General features: G+C 40.8%; 1 non-coding gene across 1 annotated transcript; it reads right to left on the bottom strand.

Moving 5' to 3' along the window:
• Positions 1 to 3,478: 3,478 nt before the first annotated feature.
• Positions 3,479 to 3,585, bottom strand: LOC115721619 (small nucleolar RNA R71). Its single transcript, XR_004012627.1, has one exon. It is a non-coding gene; the product is annotated as a small nucleolar RNA R71 (small nucleolar RNA).
• Between the last annotated feature and the right edge of the window lie 2,063 nt (positions 3,586 to 5,648).

Here is a 5,648-nt window from a genome sequence, read left to right as displayed (position 1 = left end):
GCTAGGGGTACCCCACGACCCTCAAGGGTCCACGCTAGGGGTACCCTCCGACCCTCAGCTAGGGGTACCCCCTGACCCTTAAGGGTCCAAGCTAGGGGTACCCCCCCAACCCTCAAGGGTCCAAGCTAGGGGTACCCCCCCGACCCTCAAGGGTCCAAGCTAGGGGACCACCCTGACCCCGAAGGGTCCAAGCTTGGGGTACACCCCCGACCCTTCATAGGGTATGGCGGTTGATGGTTAACAAAGTGTGTTCAAGCCTACAAATCATCCAACTTTATCACACCCCCACAAATACTTTTTCTACCAATTTCATGAAAATAAAGTTGGGAAAATGGAGGGAATTTGAAATTTTGCATGTTCATAATGTTCTTTAATATTCAAGAACACAATCACCCAAAAGTTTCAAAGTTATTCATTTTCTCACAAAATTACATTAGACCGGAGCCAAAAACACATTACCATAGCCTATGCTACTAAATCCAATCGTCAAACACTCACATTTTATCAAAAACTCAAAAATCCTAAGGATTCAATGCCATTTCCGGCCATGGAGAAAACTACCAAAAAGAAGTGCTAAAAATTTCATCAAATTTCAAATTTCAAGAAAGAAGTTTGCAAGAGGAAGTGTGGAGAGCCTACCCACTATGAAGATGGAAACCTCAAAGCTTTCAAGGATTATTATAATTTTCTCTTTGTAAATATTTAGATTATTTCTTTTGAAAATAATTTATTTGTAATTTAATTTTGCTTGTAAAGGGAAAAATTAGCATTGGGATATGTTGTTAAATGTGAAAAAAGTAACGGTTGGGTAAAATATTTTGAGTTCTTGGAATGTAATTTTAGTATAGGCGTAGTATTTTTGGTGCCAAGTCGTCAACAACAAGGGCAAGACCCAGACAACACAAGAAAGTTCCTACCGTATGGTCATACCGCTAGAAACTTAGGGGGCAAATGTTTACCCAAATTTGAACGACGATGACATGTCAAGAGTAGCAACACGTGGCACAAAAATACCGAGACTAAAATAATGAAGAATATCTAAAGTCATGACCGTTAATCATGAAGGGTGGTCTAACCGTTAGAATGAAAGTCACATGGTCACTCTTACCCCTAGCTTGAGTATGGTGGGCGTCTCTAAGAAGGAAAAACGACGGACTAACACCTTCGCAAGCGGAATGAACAATGACCACGCACCCACATGCCAAGTTAATTTAGGGGGTATATACTACTACTCCTACCTCAAATGCAATGATCTCCATGGGGTTAGTCTAGCGGTGCACCCCTTAACCCATAAAAGGTTAGTCTAGGGGTATACCCTTTACCCCTAGAGGGTTAGTCTAGGGGTACACCCCTTACCCCCTAAAGGGTTAGTCTAGGGGTATACCCCTACCCCGTACACACTCATGGTACAAGTCATGCATTTCACCATAGACATAATGACATTCTCCAAGATATATGGGGACATCAACATTGCACCATAGTTATTGACAACGAACGAGGGGTTACCTGTTAGGCTATTTTTAGCCTATATTTTGGATCTATTTTATGTGCGTTTTTCACTGTGTTGAGACAGAATTACGCTTGTTTTCTATGTTTTCAGGTTCGTTGGAATAATAGAGGACTCGAGATGTAAAAGTCTAGTAAAAGACGAGCTGGGCCAAGAAAAACACCATTTCGAGGAAAACTGGATATCTGGTCGCGGCTAGACACAGCTTTGCCGCGGCTAAATCACGAATTAAAGAAGGGAATTTTGGAGCTACAGTTGCCGTGGTGAGATACACCCTCGCCGCGGCCAAATGCTAGTAACAGAACCGTGTTTTTTTAGCATCAATCTTGCCGCGGCGAGGCTATACTTGGCCGCGGCGAGATCCCGTACGGCTCAGGGGCATTTTTGTCCATCGAACCCTAAAAATTAGTTATAAATAGAAAACTGCGATTGGAAGTCAGGAGAAGTGATTTGGAACCCTAAAACACAGCAGAGAGCGGCAGGAGGAGCATGGTGATTCAAGTGAAGATCCAGAATTCATCCACCAACAGTTTCTTTCTTTATTCCTCTTTAATTTCTTTATGTTGAATATTGTTATAGGAATGGTTATGGATTTATTTCTGAACTAAATTTCCCATTTAGGGAGGATGATGATTGTTGTTTAATGTTTTTGCCTAGTTAATGCATAATTGCCATTCCTTCATTCTTGTTTGTGAAATTATCTCAATTTTTGTTTATTTTCATGTTTAAGATTGATCACCTTGTGTATGCTTTATGATCCCAATTCGAAATCTGAAAAGTGAGAATTGAGAATGCTAAAATTTGGATAATCGATGTTGTATGTGAAACGAGAGTATTTACATGACTTATGTGACGAGTAGATTAATACCTAATGCTGATTTCATGTTAGTTTAATTAAGGAATTAATTATATTACATGTGATTTAGAACCTAGAAGATCTGAAAAGAGCTAGGTTACTTTATAATCTGTCATTCACTTCAAGAATAGGATAGCAATTAGGCATCAACGATTTGGGTAAACAACAACAGGATTCTCCTCCCTATCATCTCATCTTGCTTAAACTTTAACTGTGTTTTGAGTTTTCTGAATTACTTTAATTCTCTTAAATCATAATTGTTTTCGATTTGCCAAATAGAATTATAGGTATAGTTTAGTAGTATTTAATCCAATTCCCTGTGGTTCGACCTCACCTGTGTGAGTTTACTACTTGATTGGGTATACTTGCGTAGTGTCTATAATTTTTGTAACAAGTTTTTGGCGCCGTTGCTGGGGAATTGTTTAAAGATTAATATTACATAAAAGTATACTAACTTCTACTTTGGTATATTTTCTCTTGCTGATTTTCTAACCTTTTCTTGCAATATTTTCGTGATCCATTTCAGGAATCCTAAGTGTATGCGTCGTCAAGGACAAGCTGTCATATTACCAGTTGATCCTGAAATCGAGAAAACTTGTAGGAGAAACAGAAAGAACAAAAGGCAAGAAGGAGTTTCAGCAACTGCTGAAACTTCAGAAATCATGGCTGCTAATGTGAATGCTAATGCTGCAAACAATGGAGGTAATAACGGTAATAATGGTGGCGCCGTGGAAGATGAAGCTAATGGCCGTAGCTTGAGAGATTACATTCTCCCTACTCTGACGGGAGTGCAGTCATGTATCAGGCCATCGACAGTGGATGCGAACAACTTTGAGATTAAACCTGCCATACTTCAAATGGTGCAGTCTTCAGTTCAGTTTCGTGGCCTCCCTTCTGAAGATCCTAATCTGCATCTCTCTAACTTCATGGAATTTTGTGAAACTTTTAAAGTTAATGGAGTTAGTGATGATGCCATTTGACTGAGACTGTTCCCATTCTCGCTTAGAGAACGAGCCAAGAGTCGGTTAAACTCCTTGCCACCCAACTCTATTGCCACCTGGAATGATCTGGCAACAAAATTCTTGTCAAAGTTCTTTCCTCCACCAAAGTCTGCAAAGCTGAGAGGAGAAATCAATAACTTCTGCCAACAAGATAATGAATCTCTCCATGAAGCTTGGGAGAGGTTTAAAGATCTAATCAGAAAGTGCCCTCATCATGGTATAGAGAAGTGGATGCTGGTCCACAACTTCTACAACGGGTTCATTGGTAACACTAGAACTCTAATAGATGGAGCAGCTGTCGGAGCCTTTATGAGATAGAGTGCTAATGAGGCTTATGATCTATTGGAGGAGATGGCTCTAAACAATCAGCAGTGGCCAATTGAAAGGAGTCAATCTAAGAAAGTAGCTGGTGTGTTAGAGGTTGATGCCATCACAAAGTTAACAACTCAGGTTGAGGCATTGACAAAGCTAATGGCAGGGCAAGCTAAACAAGCCCAAGTTGTTTGTGAGATATGTGGAGGAAATCATCACTTTTCAGAGTGTCAAGCAGATGTGGATGATTTGCCAATGGATGAAGCTAAGGCCATTGGAAATTTTTCGCAGAATAACAACAACAATTATGGGTTCAACCAGGGTAATAACCGAAGAAACAGTGGGTTCTATCAGCAACGAAATCAGAACCAGAATCAGAACCAACAGTTTAATCAGCAACAAGCCTCCTGTGGAAATTCTAGTTTGCAAACAGATTTACTGCTTCAATTCATGACTGAAACTATATCTTCAATCAAAGACCTGCAGACTCAGATGGGCCAACTAGCAACTCAGGTAGCAATCGGCCTCAAGGGAATTTGCCTAGCACAACTGAAGTAAACCCCAAAGAAAACTGCAAAGCAATTACCCTGAGAAGTGGTAAAAATTATGATGGTCCTGAACTGCCCCAACCAGCTGATGGAGAAAAGGAGAATGAAGCTCAACCAATGCCAACCCCAACACCAACATCAGAGAAGGCTACTGATAGCCCAACACAACCACAACAGTCTCCACCAATTAGCATTGATCACCATGTGAAAATACCCTATCCTCAGAGGCTCAGAAAATCAAGTCTAGACAAGCAGTTCACCAAATTCCTAGAAGTCTTCAAAAGACTTCACATTAACATTCCCTTTGCTGAAGCTTTAGAGCAGATGCCAAGTTATGTGAAGTTTATGAAGGAAATTCTGTCAAAGAAGAGAAAGATGGGGGATTATGAGACAGTGGCTCTAACTGAAGAGTGCAGCGCCATTCTACAAAAGAAACTCCCTCCCAAACTCAGAGATCCAGGGAGCTTCACTATTCCTTGTACTATCAGAAGAATTGAAGGAATAAGTGCACTATGTGACTTGGGAGCCAGCATTAACTTGATGCCTCTGTCAGTGTTCAAAAGATTGCAGCTGGGTGAAGCAAAGCCAACCACGGTAACTCTCCAATTGGCGGATCGATCACTAGCTCATCCTAGAGGAGTAATTGAGGATGTGTTAGTTAAAGTTGACAAGTTCATCTTTCCAGCTGATTTCATTGTTCTGGATATGGAAGAAGATAGAAATGTCCCAATCATTCTTGGGAGACCATTCTTGGCAACTGGCCAAGCCTTGATCGATGTTCAGAAGGGTGAATTAAAGCTGAGAGTCCAAGGAGAAGAAGTGGTCTTTAATGTGTTAAAGGCTATGACATACCCAAAGGCAAGTGATAATTGCTTCTTCATTGATTTGATTGATGAAATTGTGGGTGAGAAAAAGCTGCTAGATGATCCTCTTGAACTAAGTTTAACTGAAGATGAATTGACGGAGCAAGAGGGACAAGAGGTCATGGGTTATGTGAAGTGGCTTGATTCCTATGGGCCCTTGAACAGAAGGTATTTTGAAGAATTGGGAGCAGTTCCAAAAGAGTTAATGCCATCTACAAAAAAGCCTCCAGAACTTGAATTGAAGGTGCTTCCTAGTCACTTGAGGTATGAGTTTTTGGGTAAAGATAAAAAGCTGCCAGTTATTGTGTCAGCTTCTCTTTCTGATGTGGAAACTGATAGACTACTGAGGGTACTCCGAGCTCACAACAAGGCCATCGCTTGGACACTAGGTGACGCCAAAGGAATCAGTTCTTCAACAATGATGCACCGAATTCTAATGGAAGACAATGCCAAACCAACAATCAACGCTCAACGAAGACTCAATCCACCCATGAACGAAGTTGTCAGAAAAGAAGTAGTCAAGTGGTTGGATGCTGGAGTTGCTTATCCCATTTCAGATAG

The sequence above is a fragment of the Cannabis sativa genome, chromosome 2 (assembly GCF_029168945.1).
Source record: "Cannabis sativa cultivar Pink pepper isolate KNU-18-1 chromosome 2, ASM2916894v1, whole genome shotgun sequence".
Taxonomy (NCBI): Eukaryota; Viridiplantae; Streptophyta; class Magnoliopsida; order Rosales; family Cannabaceae; genus Cannabis; species Cannabis sativa.
The sequence above is the reverse complement of the archived record's forward strand: the minus strand, read 5'-3'. Positions and strand labels throughout refer to the sequence as shown.